General features: G+C 34.8%; 1 protein-coding gene across 7 annotated transcripts in view; it reads left to right on the top strand.

The window, feature by feature from the left end:
* Positions 1-22,787, top strand: part of GPHN (gephyrin) — a 593,666-nt gene that overhangs the window by 329,132 nt on the left and 241,747 nt on the right. The window lies entirely within an intron of this gene.

The raw sequence follows: 22,787 nt of genomic DNA, 5'->3' as shown, positions 1-22,787 counted from the left end.
CTAACAAAAAAAAAAAAAAAAAAAAAAAAAAAAAAAGAAAATCCAAATAGATCTGTAAGTAGTAAGGAGATTGAATAAGTAATCAAGAACCTACCTGCTTATAAAATGACTGTATCAGATATCTTCACTGGAGAATTCTACCAAACATTTAAATGTGTTTTTCTCCTTTAACCTACTACGTGGTATATTACCTTCATTGCTTTTCATATCCTGAACCATCCTTGCATTCTAAGAATAAATTCCACTTGATCATGGTGTATAATCCTTTTAATATACTGGTGAATTTTTCTTTGCTAGTATTTGTTGAAGATTTTTACATCAATGTTCATAAGGGATACTGGCCTGTAGTTTTCTTATCTTGCTGTTTTTTGCAGGGCTTTGATATCAAGGCAATGCTGGCCTCATAGAAGTAGTTAGAAAGCCCTTTTTTCCCATGTTTTAGAAGAGTTTGAGGAGAATTGGTGTCTGTTTTTCTTTAAATGTTTGGTGGAATTACTTAAGATAATTGTAGATTGACATGCAAGTGTAAGAAATACTTACTTAGAAATCCTATGTACCTTTATCAGGTTTCCCCAATAGTAACAATTTGTAAAACTAGCACAAAATTGCAATTAGCATATTAACATTGATGTAGTCAAGATAAAGAACAATTCCATTACCACAAGGATTCCTCCTGTTGTCTTTCTTTTGCCATACCTACCTATCTCTTACCCAGCCTTTCTTTCCAAACCTTGGCAACCACTAATCTGTTCTCCATTTCTATATTTTACCATTTTGAGAATTTAAATAAGTAGAGTCATGTAGTATATAACCGTTTTGGGATTGGTTTTTTTCCATTCAGCATAATTCCCTAGAGACTCAAACAATTGTTACTTGGATCAACACTCCATTGCTTTTTATTGCTGAGTATTATGCCCTGGAATGGATCTATCATAGCTTGTTCCACCATTTTTTTATTGAAGGACATCTGGGTTATTTCCAGGTTTAGCTTTTATAAACAAAGTTACTATGAATTTTGTTTACAGGTTTTGTTAAGAGAAATTTCTGTTTTTCTGGGGTACATACCCAGAGAACAGTTGGTGAGTCATATAGCAGTTGTGTGTGTTTACTTTTATAATAAACTGCCAAATTATTATCCAGAATAACTGCACCATTTTATGTCCCCGCCAACAATGTATGAGTGATTTGTTACATTTACATTATGGTTCACTTTTGGTAGTGTACATTCTATGTGTTTGGCACATGTATACTAACATATATCCATCTTTATGGTATCATACAGAGAATTTCACTGTCCTAAAAATCCTTTGTGCTTTGCCTATTCATCTGCTTTCCCTGTATTTTTTTTAAGTGTTTTATTTATTTCTGAGAGAGAGAGAGAGAGAGAGAGAAAGAGAGACAGCGTGAGCAGGGTGGTGGGGGGGTCAGAGAGAGAGGGAGATAGAATCTGAAGCAGGCTCCAGGCTCTGAGCTGTCAGCACAGAGCCCAACGAGGGGCTCGAACCCACGAACCGTGAGATCATGACCTGAGCTGAAGTCAGATGCTTAACCAACTGAGCCTCCCAGACGCCCCGATCCGCTTTACCTTTCAATACCTGGCAACCACTGACCTTTTTCCTGTCTCTATAGTTTTGACTTCTCCAGTAGGTCATCTAGCTGGAATCATACAGTATGTAGCCTCTAGATTGGCTTCTTTTGCAAAGTAATTCCATTTAAGTTTCCTTTGTGTCTTTTCATGACTTGATAGCTCATTTCTTTTAACACTGAATAATATTCCATTGTCTGGTTATACCACTATTTATTTATCCATTCACCTACTGAAGGCCATCTTGGTTACCTCCAAGTACTGGCAATTATGAATAAAGCTGCTGTAAACATCCATGTGCAGATTTGTGTGTGAACATAAGTTTTCAGCTACTCTGGGTAAATATCAAGGACCAGAATTGCTGGAATGTATTTTGAGCGTATGTTTAATTGTCTGAGAAACTGTGATGTTGTCTTCCAAAGTAGCTATACCATTTTTCATTCCCCCTAGCAATGAATGAGATTTCCTGTTGCTCTATGTCTTCAACAGCATTTCGTGTTGCCAAAGTCCAGAATTTCAGCCATTATTTTTTTTAAAGATTTTGGGTTTTTTTTTAAGTAATCTCTACACCCAGTTTGGGGCTCAAACCCACAACCCTGAGATCAAGAGTTGCATGCTCCACTAACTGAGCCAGCCAGGTGCCCCAAGTTTTGGCCATTCTAATAGATGTGTAGTATTATCTAATTATTGCTTTAATTTGCATTTCTATGACAACATATAATGTTGAACATCTTTTCATATGCATATTTATCATCTGTGTATCTTCTTTAATGAGTTGTCTGTTAAGATCTTTGGCCCATTTTTTTAATTGAGTTTTTGTTTTCTTGTTGAGTTTTAAGAATTCTTTGTACATTTTGATTAATATTTGTTTATTGTATTTGAAGTTTTCTGACTATTTTGGTGTCTGACATTAATTTGGGGAAGATTCTTAAGCATTATTGTTTCAAGTATTTCTTCTGTTCCATTCTTCTTCTAGTATTCTCATTACACATATGTTATACCTTCTGTAGTTGTCCCACAGTCCTTGGATATTTTGTTTTCTTTTCAGTCTATGTTCTTTTTGCTTTTCAGTTTTTAAAGACTCTATTGATATATTCGCTGGTTTAGAAATTCTTTTCTCAGCTATGTTTACCCTACTAATGAGCCCATGAAAGGCTTTCTCCATTACTATTCAATTTTTTTTATGCATTTCTTTTTAGTTCTTTCATTGGATTCTATCTTTCTGCTTACATTGTCCATATGTTCTTGCATGCTATCTACTTTATCCATTATAGCCCCTCACATATTGATGTTAGTTTTAAATTCCTGTTCTGGTAATTCCAACATCCTTGCCGTACCTGGTTCTGATGTTTACTCCATCATTTGAAATTGTGTTTTTACTTTTTAGTATGCCTTGTAGTTTTTTCCTTGGTAGCCAGACATTGTGTACTAGGTAAAAGGACCTGGTTTGGTTTTTTAAGATTTTTTTTTTTTAATTTTTAAGTATTTAAACTCCAGTTAATATTCAGTGAAATATTTGTTTCAGTTTTACAGTTTAGTGATTCAACACTTGAATACAACACCTGGAGCTCATCACAAATGGCTTCCTTAATCCCTATCACCCATTTAACCCATTCCCCTATCCACCTCCTGTCTGGTAACCATCAGTTTGCTCTATACAGTTAAGAATCAGTTTCTTGGTTTTCCTCTCCCTTTTCCTTCCTCATACTCATTTGTTTTGTTTCTTAAATTCCACATATGAGTGAAATCACATGATATTTTTCTCTCACATTTCACTTAGCATGATACTCTCTAGTTCCGTCCATATCATTGCAGAGGTCAAGATTGCATTCTTTTTAATGGCTGAATAATTGTGTGTGTGTGTGCGTGCGTGTGTGTGTGTAAACCACATCTTTTTTATATTTCATCAATCATTGGACATTTGAGTTATTTCTGTAATTTGGCTAATTTGTAGATAATTGTGCTATAAACATTAGGGAGTATGTATCCTTTTAAATTAGTACTTTTTTTATTCTTTGCATAAGTAACATAGTAGTGATTCCTTGAACATAGTGTAGTTCTATTTTTAACTTTTTGAGGAACTCCATATTTTTTCCCAGAGTGGTTGCACCAGTTTGCATTCTCACAAACAATACAAGAGGTTTCTCCATTTTTTCAAATAAAAGGAACTGTTTTAAGTAGTCCTTTAGTAACATGGTGATGAGATATGGGAGGAAGGGAAGTGTTCTGCATTCCTACAATCAGGTCTCATTTAGTGACTGAGCCTCTGGACTTTCTTTGTACTTCACAGATGTTCGTAGTTTTTTTTCTCACCAGCATCCCCAACCTTAGGTGGGACAGCATGGCTAGAGTGAGCAGAAGTTGGGTATATTGTGTCTTCCAGGTCAATTAGTCTCTAATAATATCCCAGCAGATTATGCTCTGGTTAACTAGTTACCTCTGAAGGCAGGTGTCATTAAGAACAGAGTGCTAACAGTGTTTCAAAATGGTTCCTTTCCTCTCCCCTTGCTGGAAGCAGAAGGCTTTTTCTTCAGTATCTAGGTAGGAACCTGGTTGTGCTCCTGGAGGTAAATCTCACAATATTTTTGGAGGGTGCCCTGTGACTAGGTCCAACTAGAATTTTTAACTTCTGCCTGACCATACTGAGCATCCAGCAATTCATCAGTTACGACTCAGGTTTTTCCACCTCAGCACTGTTTCCTACAGCTGTTTCCCTTGTGATTCTCTGCTGTGGTAAGCCAGAACCTTCTGTATTTTCTTGTTGGTCTCTCCAGTTATGGAGACAGCAATTTGCCTTGTGTCTCCCCTCTCTTGCAGATCCAGGAATTGATTTTTCACTCTTTTCAGGCTTTTACTTGTTATTAGGATGGAGTGGCAACTTCCAAGCTTCTAACATGCAATACTGGACACAAGTCTGTAAATAGAATTTTATTTTTAATTTTTTTAAATTTAAGTATAGTCGACACACAATATGACATCACTTTCCAGTATACAACATAATAATTCAACAAGTTTATACATTATTCTATGCTGAGCACAAGTGTAGCTACCATCTGTTACCATACAACATTATGTATTCCTTATACTGTACCTTTCATCCCTGGGACATATTCATTGCATAGCTTGAAATTTATACCTTCCAATCCCCTTCACCCATTTCACTCATCCGCCTACTCCCCTACCCTCTGGCAACCACCAGTTTATTCTTTGTAGAGATATAATTTGTACATTGAGCTTATATACTGCAGGCTTGATTAAATACTAGTGCAAACTAGGAGGGTTTTTTTTTAAAGAGTCTTTCATACTTTCTAGACAGACCATCATGTCATCTCAAGTAGGAGCAATTTTATTTCTTCCTTTCTGATCTGTCTGCCTTGATTTTTTTTCTTTTTTCTTGCCAGTTGTAATGACTGGAATTTCCACCACTGTGTTCAGTAGCCATGATGAATATGGACAGCCTTTACTTTTTCCTGATTTTATTGGAAAAGCTTTCAATTTTTCACCAAGTAGTAAAATGCCATTTGTAGGCTTTTTGTGAAAGTTTTAAAGTTTGAGAAGGTTTCCCTTTTCCGAATTTTTCTGAGTGTTGCTATCATGAATGGATATTGACATGCTTTTGTACATAAATTATGTGATCTATTTTTTTCTCTCTCTGTATGGTAGATTATATTGATTGACCTCTTTACATATAGAACCAGTCTTGCATTCTTAGATTAAACTCCCATTGGATTATATCATATCATTTTTTTCATTCTTTTTATATTACTCAAAGTGTTTGCTAATATTTTGGTAAGAGTTTTTACATATATAGTCATAAGAGATACTAATCTGCATGTTTCTTTTACTCTATTTATCTGTATTTACTTTTCAAGGTATATTAGTTTCATTAAAAAGTAGTAAATAAAGTGTTCCCTGGTCTCTGGAAGAGTTTATGTAGAATTTATATTAATTTCTCTTTGAATACTTTGTAAAATTTACCTGTGAAACCATATTGCCTGGAAATTTTTCACCGTAGATTCAATTTCCCTAAAAGTTATAAAACTATTCAAATTATAGAACTATTCAAATTATGTTCTATTTGATTGACTGTGGCATTTTGTACTTTTCACAGAATTCTCCCATTTCATCTAAGTTTATATATGTATGTAGAGCTTTCCTAGTATCTTCTTATTGTTATGCTTTTGTCTTCATTGTCTATACTAATATTTTTATTTCATTTGTATATTAGTAATTTGTCTTCTTTTTCTGTCTCAGTCTTCCTTAAGATATTTCAATTTTATTGATTACTTTAAAATTTGAGCTTTTTGTTTCATTGACTTTTTTCTGTTATTTTTGCATGTTCAAATTTTATTGGTCTCTGTTCCTTATGATTTCATTGTTTATCTTATTTTGGGCTTATTTTGCTCTATACAGTCCTTGAGGTGGGAGCTTATATTGATTTGAGACTTTACCTCCTTTTAATTTAAATATTAGAAGCACTGTTTTAGGTGCATCCCATAAATTCTAATATGTTGTCTCTTTATTTTTTTTTAATTTTTTTAATCTTTTTTTATTTCTGAGAGAGAGAAAGAGAGAGAGAGAGAGAGAGAGAGACAGCATGAGTAGGGGAGGGTCAGAGAGAGAGGGAGATACAGAATCTGAACAGGCTCCAGGCTCTGAGCTGGCTGTCAGCACAGAGCCCGACGCGGGGCTCGAACCCACTAACCGTGAGATCATGACGTGAGCTGAAGTCGGATGCTTAACCAACTGAGCCACCCAGGTGCCCCCGTTGTCTCTTTATTTTTAATCACTACAATATTTGTTTTTTCATTTCCTTTGAGACTTCTTTGCTCCATTGGTTATCTAGAAATTTATAAATTTGGTTTAGTTTCAAAGTGTATGGGAATTTTCCTGTTTTTTGTCTGTTACTGATTTCTAATTTGAGTCTGTTATGGTCAGAAAATATATTGTATGATTTCAATTATTTTAAACTTGTTGATGTTTATTTTTATGGTTTTGGATATGATCTCTCATGGTAAATGTTCCATGAGCACTGGAAGAGAATGTAGATTATTTGGTCAGGTGGACTATTGTATGTCAATTAGATCCTGATAATTGATACTGTCTTTAGAGTTTTTCTATATCATTATTGATTTTTCATCTAGTTCTTCTATCATAATATCTAAAAAAGAACTTGTATCCAAAATAAAGAACTCCTAGGTATTTACCCATATGATTGAAAACTTTATGCCCATGTAAAAATCTGCATGTGAACATTTATAAGATAATTGCTAAAAGCTGTAATCAACCAAGATGTAAATGTATAAGCAAACTGAGGTGCTTCCATACAATGCAATATTACTCAGTGATAAAACAAAATGAGCTATCAAGCCACAAAAAGACGTGGGGGAATCTTAAATGCATATTGCTAAGTAAAAAAAGCCAATTTGAAAATGATACATAATATAGGATTCCAATTTTGTGACATTTCAGAAAAAGTAAAACTATAGTATAGACAGTAAAATGATCAGTGACTGCCAGGGATTTGTGGGAAGAGGGGCATAGATGAATAGATGAATCACAGTCGATTTTGAGGACAATAACACTATTCTGTATGATACTAGAGGGTGAAATATGGAAACCTACATTATGCATTTGTCACAACTCACAGAACTTTACATTACAAAGAATGCTTAGTATATGCAAAATTAAAAAAAAAAACCATTTAGGCAGTTGACACATCCCAATAAATAATGCAGATTCTAACAAGAGAAACTAAATGCATTACAAATATTGGAACCAATCTCACTGAAGGGGCTCGAGGAAAAAGATACTAACCTAAATACAGTAGTCCCCTTTATCCACAGGGTACATTCCATTACTCTCAGTGGGTGCCTGAAATCGTAAGTAGTGCTAGACCCTATATATACAATTTTTTTCCTATATATACTTAACTATGATAAAATTTATTAATAAGGCACAATAAGAGATTAACAATGATAGCTAATAATAAAGTACAATAGTAACATACTATAGTAAAAGTTATGTAAATGTGGTCTCCCTCTCAAAGTATCTTATGGTACTCTATTCACCTTTCTTCTTGTGGTGATGTGAGATGATAAAATGCCTATGTAATGTGATGAAGTGAGGTGAATTACATAGGCAGTATGTATATAGTGTTAGGCAACTACTGACCTTCCCATGATATGTTAGAAAGAGGATCATCTGGGGGCGCCTGGGTGGCTTAGTCGGTTAAGCGTCTGACTTTCGCTTAGGTCATGATCTCACGGTTCGTGGGTTCGAGCCCCGTGTCGGGCTCTGTGCTGACCGCCAGCTCAGAGCCTGGAGCCTGTTTCAGAGTCTGTGACTCCCTCTCTCTCTGACCCTCCCCTGCTCACGCTGTCTCTCTCTCTCTCTCATAGAAATAAATAAAACATTAAAAAAAAAAATTTAGAAAGAGGATCATCTGCTCCCAGATTGCAGTTGATCATGGGTAACTGAAACTATAGAAAGTGAAACTGTGGGAAGGGAGGGGGCGGGGATACTACTGTACCTTTGGATCTCAGTGGTGGTTTTAAGGCTAATGGTAAAAGAATTGCACAGAAGCACTTTATTCTAGTTCATAGTTCTATCCCTTGGACATTTGAGTTAACAATTCTGATATTACTATATATGTTTGCTGATATTACTACATATGTTACTTTATAAGTTTCAACAATTGAGTAAATGGACGATGAATGGTGGGGACCTCATTTCTCATTGATAGAGTAGAAAATCACATATTTACAGTGGGAGGAGGCCAGAATGATCCATGTGTTCAGAGCTGGAGACATCAGTGTGGATTCATGTTTAGTTTAATATAGATGCAAATGGCTACATATAGAAATATTTGTAGATATGTGTACATACACAGTTAGCATACATACATATTCCTTTGTTCTCTCAGCAGAAAGGGTCTGAAAGAAACAATGCCTTGGTAAAAACAAGCATACCTAATGCTCAGATTTGGTTTCTAATACCATTTACCAATAAAAGGAATTTCTCCTCAGACAAATGACTGGTTCCAGGACTAAGGCAAGAAATATACAAGATAAACCTAGAGCACCAAAAGTAAGGAATTGCTCCAAAAAGCAAACAAAAATCCATACTGATGGATGTATGTTAAAGGAATACAGGAGCCAACTGACAAAACTCTCAATGGCCACAGTTTCATGAAATAGTTTGGACAACAAAATTATTGTTATAACCTAAGGCATAAATATCCATGAGTCTACATTGATATAAATGAATGATTGAATAAATTAACACTGAGGGAAAAGAGAGAAATTTTTCATGTAGATTTCCAAATTATTCATGTATATCTTTTACCTCAAAGAAGTGGCATGTGGGCTGTACACAATGACTTCCTTCCTAAGAGTACAATATGGAAAAAGAAGTAAAATTTCCTGTGGAGAAATCTGACAAATACCTCAGATGATCAAAGTCCATAACATTCATGTATCATGATATGATTTTGTACCTTTGATATGATGTGATGAAATAGCACTTTACATTTGGGTCATCCTCCCCAAATCCCACAACTCTAGTATTAATAAGAAAAATAGCAGAAAACTTGAGTAATGGGGCACACTACAAAATACCTGACCAATACTTCTCAATACTGTCAAGGTCGTTAAAGCCAAGGAAAGTCTGGAAATTTGTCACAGCCAAGAGCAACATCACAAGACTTAAAAACTAAATGTTGTAATAGGGTAATCTGGATGGTGTCCTGGAACAGAATAAAGACAAGAGGAAATATAAATAAAGTATGGACTTTAATTATACCAATATTGGTTCATTAATTCTAACAAAATGTACCATACTAATGTAAGATGTTAACAGATAGGGGAAACTGGGAACAGGGTATATGTGAACTCTCTATATTTTATCTTCTCAACTTTTCAGTAAATCTAAAATTATTTTAAGAAATCCTGTTTTTAGAAAACAGTTCGTTTCATTTTAGAGCTATATTCTATACAACTTTCAAGCAACAAGTAATTCCAATCTTACATAAACTCTTCTTGAGAAAAATAGAAATGTAAACATTTCCTAATTCATGTTATGAGACTACAATAATCTTGTAACCAAAACCAGAAAAGAATAGGGGAAAAAATGAAAAATAAAGGCTGATATCATGGTGAACATAGATGAAAAAAACTTCAAACATAAAATATTAAACACCAAATCCAAAAATATGTGAAAAACAATACATCAAGACCAAGGTTGATTTATTCCCAAGATACAAAGATGGTTCAATGTTACATAACTGATTAACATGAATCACATTAACAAATTAAAGAGGAAAACCATATAGTCTTATTTAATTCATAAAAAGCATTCAGTAAAATTCAACACCATTTATGAATAACAGCTCTTAACAAGTTAGGATAAGAAGGAAAGTTCCTTAACCTGATCAAGCAAATATAGTTAATAGATGGTATTAGTCTTCTCTTTCAAGGTAGGAATAAGACAAAGAGTCCTATCACAAATATCATAACTATACATCAATTGCTATCCTATAAATCCAAAGTGTATTTTTTAAAATACAGCCATTTGCAAGGTTTATTTTGTGTTTATTTTTTAGTTCATGATGTGGAGATTATAACTTTAGCTCAATTTTCTGAACTTGTTATATAAAATGGATTTATTAAGTGCATAAATTATAACATTGTATTAGATGCTATGCAAAAGGGTGCATACCTGCCCTCCAGAAGTTTGTAAGTCTTGGACACCCTGCTCAAAGAGATGAAAAGACATAAATAATGGAACAAAATAAAAGGCCAATATATAAATGAATAGTAGGGTGCTTATATAGCATTCTAGTACATTTGTAAGAGTGGGGAAACAAGGATAAAATTGGTAATGGAAAATTGGAGAAAATCAGTAGGATATCCTTATCCAAACTGGTCAAGGTGAGATATGTAATTATTTTCTAGTAACTCTATTTTCTAGTAACTCTCTAGTAACACTTATCCTTCTTAGGGTAAGTGATATTATCCAAACTGTTTATAAGACAAGATCAATTGAATGGTGGCTAGAATGAAAGGCTATTCCTGTATGATATTGTTTTGAAAAAAAAACTTTTACAAGTTGAGGCAACTTTACCCTTACCTTTTATATATCATAATGAAAGAATTTTACAGTGAATACCCTTATAATTTCTACCTAAATTCTGCTATTAACATTTTACTATAGTTGCTTTATCATTTATCATCTATTCATTCAAACAATATTAAAAAAATAAACTGTCAGCATCAAGCCTTGTCAGGATAGGAAGCAATACTGCTGTTGGAAGTGTAAATTGGTATAGACACTATGGAAAGAGATTTGTTTTCATATAGTAATGATGTTTATCTGCTTATTCCTATGATTCATAAACCACATCTACCAATATGCCCTAGAAAGATAGCTTACACTTTTTGACTATAAGCCACAGTAAGAAATATACTTCACATTGTAATCCAGTACCACACATGTGTGTATGTCTCTAATAGCTGCATTTTTTGTAATAGCAACAAATAGAAGCAAAAGATGCTCATAGGCAGAAAAAAAGATAAATTATGGTATAATTATTCAGTAGAATATTGTACATCAGTGAAAATGAACCAAAGCTATCTATGTACATCAGCATGGAAGAACATCACAAACACAATGTTGAGTGAGAAGACCAATTTATATCAGAATATATACAGTATTATCCCCTTTGTATGAATTTCAAAAACATGCTAAGCTGAATAGAACAATATATTTAGATAAACATCTGTGCAAAAGTATTTTTTTAAGTAAATGAATGACTAATATATGCTCCAACATGGATGAACCCTGAAGACATTATGCTAAGTAAAGGAAGCCAGTCGCGAAATGCCACATGTTGTGTGATTCCATTTACATGTAAGGTTTAGAATATGCAAATATACAGAGACAGAAAGTAGATTACTAGTTGTCTAGGGCTGGAGGTTAAGAGAAAATGTGGACTGCTGTTGGGTTTGGAATTTTGGGGGGGAAGGTTGATAAAAATATTCTGAAGTTGACTGTGATGATGGTTGCACAACTTTGAAAATACTTGAAAATTTTTTTGATTATACACTTTACATGGGTAAGTTGTATAGTATGTGGTTTCTGTCTCAATAAAGTTATTATAAAAATAAGTAAGGGGGTACCTGGGTGATTCATTTGGTTAAGCATCCGACTTTGGCTCAGGTCGTGATCTCTCAGTTCGTGGGTTCAAGCCCCATGTCATGCTCTATGCTGACAGCTCAGAGCCTGGATCCTGCTTTGGGGATTCTGTGTCTGCCTTTCTCTCTGCCTCTCCCCTGCTCACTTGCTCACGCTCTCTCTCTCTCTCAAAAATAAGTAAACATTTTTTTTAAATTAAGTGAGGAAATGGTTTTAACAGTCAGGAAAAGAGTTATTTGGGAAAAAGGAGACTTGAGATCAGGATAAGACACACAGTGGTCTTTGAAGATATAAATAATAATCTCTTTCTTAACCTAGATTGTAGGTACATAGGTGCCTTATTATTATCTACATTTTATATACACATTATACTTTTTTATGTATTTAATACTTAATAAAATTTTAATTTTAAGGGAAACAAATTTATTTTGTAATATTCTTTATATATCCATGCCTATTGTTATCAAGTTTAACATGAAATATCAAAATTTTGGTATAAATCTTGACTACAACCAGTTTTCATTGAAATGTATCCCATTTTAAAAATTTGTCCTTTATGCATTTAAATTTCAAACAATACATATTTTAGAATATACGTTACTTTTATATTCTCTGCAAGTCAAAATATACTTAAAAAACTATAACCTGTCCAGTTTTCTACATCAGTATTGCAACCATCCTAATTCATCTCCTATTATTCCACCATTCTTTCAACTGGTTTCTTTGCTTCCTGTTTCCCACTTAACAAATCAGTTTTTCAAATTGCAGCCCAGAGATATCTTTTGAAAACAAAGATATCAGCATATTATTCCTCTTCTCAAAACTTAAGTGAAATGTCATTTTCTTATGAATACAAACTGATTTCTTTAAGATTATTTTCCAGGGCCTATATAAATTATCTCTGCTAAGTGTCCTTTTAGTAGCATTTCCCACCCATAGTTTTAATTTGCGCTGCTATAACAAAGTACCATAGACTGAGTGGCTTCTAAACAGAATCTTATTTCTCACAATTTTAGATGTTGGAAGTCTGAGAGTAGGGTGTCAGCATGGTTAGGTTCTGGTGAGAGCCTTTTCCAGGTTGTAGATCTGACTTATTTTTGTACTCTTTCTTATGTGGTGATGAGTCAAGAGTGAGAGAGCTCTTTGAAGTCCCTTTCATAAAGACATTAATCCCATTTATGAGGGCTCCACCCTCATGACCTCAGCACCTCCCAAAGGCTTTATCTCCTTATACCATCACATTAGGGTTAGGATTTCAACATACAAATTTTGGAGGAGAGACACATTTACTCCATTCCACCCATTCATCCTCATTGTTATTACCACACACATCAGGTTCTCCTGCTAGCTTCTGAGTCCTTCTTATATACCATTCCCTCTGCCTGGGATGTTCTTTCCAGTCTGCCTCTAAACATATTTTTCAGGTAACAGCTTAAATTTTTTCTTCCATTATCCTCTCTCACCTAAGATTAAAATGCTCTTCTTAGCATTCCCATAGTTTTTCATGTACCTGTAGCACTTACTTAATTATCTTAACATTTACTGATATTTTTCTGTAAATCTGTAAACTCCCCTAGGGCAAGATTATTTACTCATTCGTGTAGCCCCATTGCCTAACACTGCCTCGCCTAAGGTAAGTACTCAATATTTGATGAATGAATAAATGAATTCACTCTAGTAACCATTTTTATATATTTTGGAAGGGGTTATAGTAATAAAAATAACAAATTATACCACAATTAATTGGAAAATAGGTTCCGATTATTTTATTCTTGTATTTTATTTTTGTTGCCTTGTAGCTCTCCACTAGATGAATTTATATTGAAATTAATGACAATTCAATCTATTATTGAGGGTAGTGCACTAGCTGAATTGACTTGATTTTTAAATATAGTCTTTATTTTAAAAAACTACTTTTGTTTTACCATTTTTTTTATGTTTTATTTCTTAATGTTTATTTATTTTAGAGAGAGACAGCATGAGAGAGAGAGAGAGCACGAGTAGAGGAGGGGCAGAGAGAGAGGGAGACACAAAATCCAAAGCAGGTTCCAGGCTCCGAGCTGTTAGCATAGAGCTCGACATGGGGCTCAAATCCCATTAGCTATGAGATCATGACCTGAGCCAAGCTCAGACGCTTAACTGACTGAGCCACTCAGGCGCCCCTGTTTTACCATTTAATATTGATTATGTCTGGCTGCTTATGTCTTTTCTCATTTGATATGTTTGAAGAAGACAAAACCAGAATAATCTTTCAAAGGATACAAACAAAAATCCTCATCTGATTTCTATTTCTTTTTTCTGAGGTTTATTTTATAAGTATAAATTCAGGAAAAATATATTTCAGCTTTTTGTTGAGTAACATGTTGCTGTCTTAACACGAGTACTGACTAAAATAATAATTTTATCTTCTATCAGATATAGAAATACCTAAAAATTATAACTAAAGAGTAAGTAGTATCTTTTGAAGATGTCAGAAATCTGTGTTTACATATTAAAACCTGAAAGGTAATATATAATGCCTACCACATGGATGTTCTGAGTATAAAATAAAATTACTAGTATAGTATATGACAGATAAAAAGCACTAGTTAAATATTTGATGTTAAATTACTTATAAGTCATCTTAACATCGTTTCCATATTTTTAATGGCAAAAGAAAAAGTGATTCTCTGCCCCATCCCTTCCCTCAAAAGAGAAAAGAGAAAAAACAGTAGAAAAGGAAGTAGGATATTCTCTAGAAAAAACAAGGGACTGTATAAGGTACTGAAACAGATACATCACAGAACGTGAAGCAAAAAAAATCAACTTTTATGATACTTATTTTTCTTTATATCTTATATCATTCCCTTTCATGTTATCTTAGACTATTAATTTTGACATAGTGCTTGATAATATTAAAAAGAATCTATCAGTGGTCCCCATTGTCTTAAAAATATATTCTAGAGGGATGCCTGGGTGGCTCAGTCAGTTGAGCATCTTACTCTTGAGGTCTTGACCCCAGGGTAATGGGATCAAGCCCCATATCAGGCTCGTTGCCAAGCACAGAGTCTGCTTGTCTGCTTAAGATTCTCTCTCTTTCATTCTTTCTCTCTTTCTCTACCCTTCTCCCCCACTCATGCTTTCCTTCTCTGTGAAATGAAATGAAATGAAAATGAAATGAAATGAAATGTAAAAAAGAACACATTCTTGGGGTGCCTGTGTGGCATCCAGCTTCAGCTCAGATCATGATCTTGTGATTTGTGGAGTTGAGCCCCGCATCAGACTCTGTGCTGACAGCTCAGAGCCTGAAGCCTGCCTCGGATTCTATGTCTCCCTCTCACTCTGCTCCTTGCCCACTCACTCTCTGTCTCTCTGTCTCTCTCTCTCTCTCAAAAATAAATAAACATTTAGAAATTGTTTTAAATAAATAAAACTTAAAGAAGAATACATTCTAGAGACTGGGAAGTAGGAGGATCCTAAGCTCACCTTATCCCATGGATACACCTAGATAACAACCATGTCAAATATAACAGACCCAGAAAAGGAGACTGGCAAAACAGACTGTCCGCAGTTACTTGTAGAGAAGAGGCCACATGAAAACAACAACAACAACAACAAAACAGTATAAAGAGTGGAGACTTTGTCAACTATGGAAACTAACCTGTTAGACTAACCACAGCAGGAGGAATACCACAAGCACAGGAAAAAAAGGAGAACAGACTCCACACTAGGGACTCCAGATACAGGGAAGATGAGTCCCCATAACATTTGGCTTTGAAAACCAGAGGGGCTTAACTTCATGAGTTTTACAGTCAGTGGGCTTAACACTAGGAACTCTAAAAATCAGCAGCTTGGCTCTGGGAGAGCCACAGGCTGATATGAAAACCCTTGGGACTTTAAAAACCTCCTGTGGACTGCTCTATGCAGTCCACCCTACTCATCAGGAGTCTCTCCAAAGTGGCACCTAACATGTCTCAATCTGTGAGCAGCTCCAACAGTGGCCAACACCGCTCCAAAGTGACTATTTCTTGCCCTGGGAAGTAGGGAAGATAACCACAAATACAGGTTAATTGCAGCCCAACAGTCAACTATGGAAACTGGGCTCAGACATCTTATCTGATTGCCAGCTTCACCCCCCAACTAAAACCTCACAGGGAGCAGCAAAGAACGAGCCCTATAGTTCAGTGTGACTGCAGTGGACAAACTGGGGACAGACAGCTGGTATGACTGCAGACCTCTCCCACCAAAGAGTCTCTTGGGGAACAACACAGGGAGAGTGCCCTGCAATTTGATGTGATCACATTTATGGCAAACAGACTGAGGGAGGCATCTGATCTAACTAAACTTCAAGCCCAGGGCAGCCCCAGACTGACCCCTTAACTGCACAGAGACCGAACTCTGCCCACAACAAGCACAGAGAGCCGTGGAGACCAATTGGACTGAAGAAACATGGCTCAACCACACCAATAGAATGCAGGCAACACAGATAGGAGACACCCCTGAAGCAACAGATTCTTGTGAACACGGGACGTTGCACTACAGGGCATTACAAGACTTCTTGATCAGGAAATGTGGGCTTTCCTAATATGTAGGATAAAAATCACAAAGTTGGACAAAATGAAGAGAAAGAGGCATGTGTCCCAAATTGAAGAACAAAACAAAATCACAGCAAAAGAGCTAAATGAAATGAATATAAGTAATATGCCTTATAGAGAAGTCAAAGTAAACAGTTACAAAGATAATTAGTGGACTTGAGGAAACAGTGGGAAGATCTCAGTGAGACCTTCAACAAAGTGATATAAAAATATAAAAGAACCAGAGATGAAGAACTCAATAACTGAAACATAAAATACACAAGAAGGAATCAATAGTAGGCAAGCAGAAGCAGAGGAACAGATTGGCAGATTGGAAGACACTAATGGAAAGCAAGCAAGCTAAACAGCAAATACAAAAAGGAATAATGAAAAATGAGAATAGGTTAAGGGAACTCAGAGATACTGTCAAATGTTAATAAAATTTGCATTATAGGGATTTCAGTAAGAAGAGGGAGAAAAGGGAGAATAAAATATATTTGAAGAAATAATAGCTAAAAGCATTCCTAGTCTGAGGAAACATACATTCAGATCCAGGAGACAAAGAAAGCCCTGAACAAAATCAACCCAAGGAATCTATACCAGGACACACAATATTTAAAATGTCAAAAAGTATGACAAAAAGAGAAGTTTTAAAGTAGCAACAGAAAAGAAAACAGTTGTATACAAGGGAAACCCTGTAAACTTATTAGTGATTTTTAAAGCAGAAACTTTGCTTACATTGATATGTTCAAAGTGCTAAAAGGAAAAAATCTGTAACCAGCATATTCACCAAGGCTGTCAGTCCAAATAGAAGGAACTATAAAGAGTTTTCCAGACTAACAAAAGTTAAAAGAATTTATCACCATTGAACTACCCTTACAAGAAATGTTAAAGGGAATTCTTTGAGTGGAAAGAAAAAACCATAATCAGGATTAAAAAATTAGGAAAGAAAAAAATTTCACAGGTACATACAAACATGACCAAAGTAGTACACTGACCACTTATAAAACCAGTACAGAGGTTAAAGCACAACAACAGTAAAAATCAATCGTATCTACAAAACTCAGTCAAGGTATTTGCAAAATAAATGCAGAGAAAGTATGACATCATATACATGAAAACTTAAGGAGAGAGTAAAAATTTGGTCCTTCAGAATATTGTCAAACTTAAGCACCATCATCCTAATATAGACTGCTGTATGCATAGGATGTTACATTTAATCCTGATGGTAACCCCTAATCAAAAACCTGTAGTAGATATGCAAAAAATAAAGAGAAAGGAATCCAAGCATATCATTACAGAAATCATCAAACCACAAGGGAAGAAGGCAAGAGATGAAAGGAACAAAGAACTACAACAACCACCATAAAACAAATAAAAACATGGCAATAAGTACATAGCTATCAAAAATTAATTTGAATTTAAATGGACTAAATGCTCCAGTCAAAAGACATAGGGCGACTGAATGGGTAAAAAGCAAGACTCATGTATAAGCTGCCTAGAAGAGACTCATTTTACACCTAAAGACACCTGCAGATTCAAAGTGAAGGAATAGAAAAACATTTATCATGCAAATAGAAGTGAAAAGAAAGCTGAGGTGGCAATACTTATCTTGTACAAAAGAGATTTTAAAACAAAGACTATAATAAGAGTCAAAAAAGGACACTATATATTCACAAAGGGAACAATCCAACAAGAAGTTATGGCAATTATAAATATTTATGCACCCAACATAGAAGCACCCAAATATATAAAGCAGCTATTAACAGGCATGAAGGAAGAAATTAACAGTAATACAATAATAGTAGGGGAATTTAATACCCTACTTACATCAATGGATAGATCATCCAGACAGAAAATTAACTGGGAAACAAACGGTGGCTTTGAATGACACATTGGACCAGATGGATCTAACAGATGTATTCAAAACTTTCCATCCAAAAACAGCAGAATACAAATTCTTTTCAACTGCACATGGAACATTATCCAGAGTAGATCACATGGTTAGGCCACAAAACATGTCTCAACAAAATCAAAAAGACTGAAATCATATCATGCATCTTTTCTGACCACAACAATATAAAACTAGAATTGAATGACAAGAAAAAAAATTGGAAAGAATACTAATACATTGGCATTAAAAAACGTGCTATTAAACAGTGAATGGATCCACCAGAAAAATCAAAAAATATATGGAGACAAATGACAGTGAAAACACACTGGTCCAAAATCTTTGGGATGCAGCAAAAGCTATTCTAAGAGAGAAGATTATAACAATACAGGCCTGACTCAAGAAGCAGCAAAAATCTCAAACAATCTAACCTTACACCGAAAGGAGCTAGATGAAGAATAAATAAACCCAAAGCCATTATAAGAAAGGAAATAATAAAAATTAGAGCAGAAATAAATGAAATAGAAGTTTTTAAAAAAAAAAAAACATTAGAACTGGGGCGCCTGGGTGGCTTAGTCGGTTGAGCGTCCGACTTTCGCTTAGGTCATGATCTCGCGGTTCGTGGGTTCGAGCCCTGCGTCGGGCTCTGTGCTGACTGCCAGCTCAGAGCCTGGAGCCTGTTTCAACCTGTGACTCCCTCTCTCTCTGACCCTCCCCTGCTCGCGCTGTCTCTCTCTCTCTCCTAGAAATAAATAAAACATTTAAAAAAAAAAAAAACATTAGAACTAATCAATGAAATGAAGAGCTTTCATTTCATTTGAAAAAAATCTTTGAAAAAAATCAAAAAAATTGATAAACCTTTAGTCAGAATCATCTTTGATGATTTTTGAGGCCTGTCTTTTGATAAGACAAAGAGAGAGAGGCCTCAAAAAATTAGAAATGAAAGAGAAGAAATAACCAATGACACAGGAATATAAACAATTATGAGAGAATATTACAAAAAATTATATACCAACAAGTTGGACAACCTAGAAGAAAAGCCAGTTTCCTAGAAACACGTAACTTCCCAAAACTGAATCAGGAAAAAGTACAAAATTTAAACAGGCCAGTTACTAGTAATGAAATTGAATTGAGTCAGTAATAAAAAAAATTTCCAGGGGCACCTGGGTTGCTCAGTCAGTTAAGCATCTGAATCTTGATTTCGGCACAGGTCATGATCACATGGTTTGTGGGTTCGAACCCCACATCAGGCTCTGCACTGACAGCACAGAGTGTGCTTGGGATTCTCTCTCTCTCTCTCTCTGTCACTCACTCACCCCCTTACTCCCTCATTCCCCATACAAACACACTAGCTCTCTCAAAATAAATAAATAAGCTTAACAACAACAAAAAAAACTCACAACAAACAAAAGTCCAGGAACAGATGGAGAATTCTAGCAAACACTTAAAAAAGAGGTAATACCTATTTTTCTCAAACTATTCCAAAAAACAGATGAAGGGAAATTTCAAATTCATTCTTGGAGGCAAGCATTGCCCTAATACCAAACTAGAAAAAGACACTACAAAAGAAGGAAAACTATAGGCCAATATCTCTGATGAACATAGATGCAAAAATCCTCAACAAAATATTAGCAAACCAAATCCAACAATACATTTAAAAATTTATTCGCCATGATCAAGTGGAAGTTACTCCAGAGATACAAAAGTGGTTCAATATTCTCAAATCAATCAGTATGACACATCACATTAACCAGAGAAAGGACATAAGACAATATAATCATTTAAATAGATGCAGAAAAAGCATTTCACAAAGTATAACATCCATTCATGAAAAAACTCTCAAGTATATTTATAGGGAACATGCCTCAACATTATAAAGGTGATATAAATGAAACTCACAACTAAAATCATACTCAATGGTGAAAAACAGAGCTTTTCCTCTAACATCAAGAACAAGATAAGGATGTCCACTCTCACCACTTTTAATCAATATAATACTGGAAGTCCCAGCCACAGCAAATACACAGGAAGAAGAAATAAAAGACATCCAAGCTGATAAGGAAAAAATAAAACTTACACTATTTGCAGATGTCATGATACTATATATAGAAAACCTTAAAGACTACACCGAGAAACTGCTAGAACTGATTAATTATTTCAGTAAATCACAAGATACAAAATTAATATACAAAAATCTGTTGGATTTCTGTACACCACAAATGAAGTAACAGAAAGAAATTAGGAAAATAATCCCATACCAAAAATATAAGATACTTAGGCATGAACCTAACCAAAGAGGTAAAAGACCTATAGTTGGAAAACTATAAAACATTGATAAAAAAAAACTGAAGATGATACAAATGAAAAAAATATTATATACTTATGGGTTGGGAGAACAAATAGTGTTAAAATGTCCATACCACCCAAACCAATCTCAGATTTAATGAAACCCATCAAAATACCAGCAACATTTTTCACAAAACCAGAATACATAATCTTCTAATTTATACGGAATCACAAAAGACTCTGAAAATAGCCCAAGCAATCTTGAAAAAGAAGTTCAAAACAGGAGGTATAACTATCCCAGATTTCAGTACATACTAAGGAACTGTAGGAATCCAAACGGAATGGTTTGGGACAAAATAGACAGATCAGTGGAACAGAATAGAGAACCCAGAAATAAACCCATGCTTTTATGGTCAATTAGTCTATGACAAAAGAGGCAAGAATATACAATGAGTAAAAGACAGTCTCTTCAATAAAAGATGTTAGAAAAGCCGAACAGCTAGATTGAAACCAATGAAACTGGACGACTTTCTTACATGACACACAAAAATAAATTCAAAATGGAATAAAGGCCTAATGTAAGACCTGTAACCATTAAATTCCTAGAAGAAAACATAGGTAGTAATCTCTTTGACATCTGCGATAGAAACATTTTTTCTAGATATGTCTTCTTTTGCAAGAGAAACAAATGCAAAATTAAACTGTTGAGACTACACCAAAATAAAAAGCTTTTGCAAAGCAAAGGAAACCATCAACAAAACAAAAAGACAAACCTAATGAATGCAAGAAGATATTTGCCAATTATATATGGTATAAAGGGTTAGTACTCAAAATATATAAAGAAGCAATGCAACTGAACACCAAAAAACGAAATAATCCAGTTAAAAATAGAGAACATGTACAGACATTTTTCCAAAGAAAGCATACAGATAGACAGCAGACACATGAAAAGATACTCAACCCACTAATTATCTGAGAAATGCAAATCAAAACCACAGTGAGATACCACCTCACTCCTGTCAGAATAACTAAAATAAAAAAAAAAAAAACAAGAATTAACAAGTGTTGGCAAGGATGTAGAGAAAAAGGAATCCTCATGGTGAGAAGGAATACAAGCTGGTGTAGCCGATATGGAAAACAATGTGGAGGTTCCTCAAAAAATTAAAAATAGAATTACCATATATGTCCCAGTAGTTTCACCACTTGGTATTTGCCCAAAGAAAATGAAAACACAAATTCAAAGATATATGCACCCCTATATTTACTGCAGCATCCTTTGTAATTGTCAAGATATGGAAGAAACCCGAGTGCCCATTCAAAGATGAATAGATAAAGTAGATGTGGTATATATGTGTATGATGGAATACTATTCATCTGTGAAAAGAAAGATATCTTGTCATTTGAAACAACATGGGTGATCTAGAGTACATAATTCTAAATGAAATAACTCACAGAAAGATAAATACCATATGATTTCACTCATGTGGACTTTATGAAACAAAAAAAAAAAAAGACTCTTAAATAAAAAGAATAAATTGGTGGTTGCCAAATGGATGGTGGGTGAGGAGATGGAGACAGTGGATGAAGGTGATTAAGATTACACTTGCCGTGATTAGCACTGAGAAATGTATAGATTTGTTGAATCATTATATTGTACACCTGAAATTAATATAACGCTGTATGTTAACTATACTGGAATTGAAATTAAAAATTTAATAATTAAAATAAAAAAGAGGTCTAGGTCTTTACATTGAATTCATGACCTTCATCTAATTCCAATGTACTTTTTAAGAGAAAAAGGGTCAGGTATTTATTGACTATCCATAATGTACTAGGCATTATACAATACATTATATATTTCAAAGATTATATTAATCCTTACAATAACTCAGGTTTTGAAAACTAAGCATTAGTGGGGCGCCTGGGTGGCTTAGTGGGGCGCCTGGGTGGCTTAGTCGGTTAAGCGTCCGACTTTCGCTTAGGTCATGATCTCGCGGTTCGTGGGTTCGAGCCCCGTGTCGGGCTCTGTGCTGACTGCCAGCTCGGAGCCTGGCGCCTGTTTCAGAGTCTGTGACTCCCTCTCTCTCTGACCCTCCCCTGCTCATGCTGTCTCTCTCTCTCCTAGAAATAAATAAAACATTTAAAAAAAAATAAAAACTAAGCATAGAAGGACTAAGTAACTAATCCAAGATTACATTAATAGTAAAGAGTAGATCAATAGCATTAAGGAAAGGAGAGCTGCAGTATGAGAGGTTTTGTATGTCTCACAAATTACCAA

This window comes from Crocuta crocuta, unplaced genomic scaffold (assembly GCF_008692635.1).
Source record: "Crocuta crocuta isolate KB4526 unplaced genomic scaffold, BGI_CrCroc_1.0 scaffold55, whole genome shotgun sequence".
NCBI lineage: Eukaryota > Metazoa > Chordata > Mammalia > Carnivora > Hyaenidae > Crocuta > Crocuta crocuta.
Note: the sequence above shows the minus strand (reverse complement) of the source record. Positions and strands in the feature narration are given on the sequence as shown.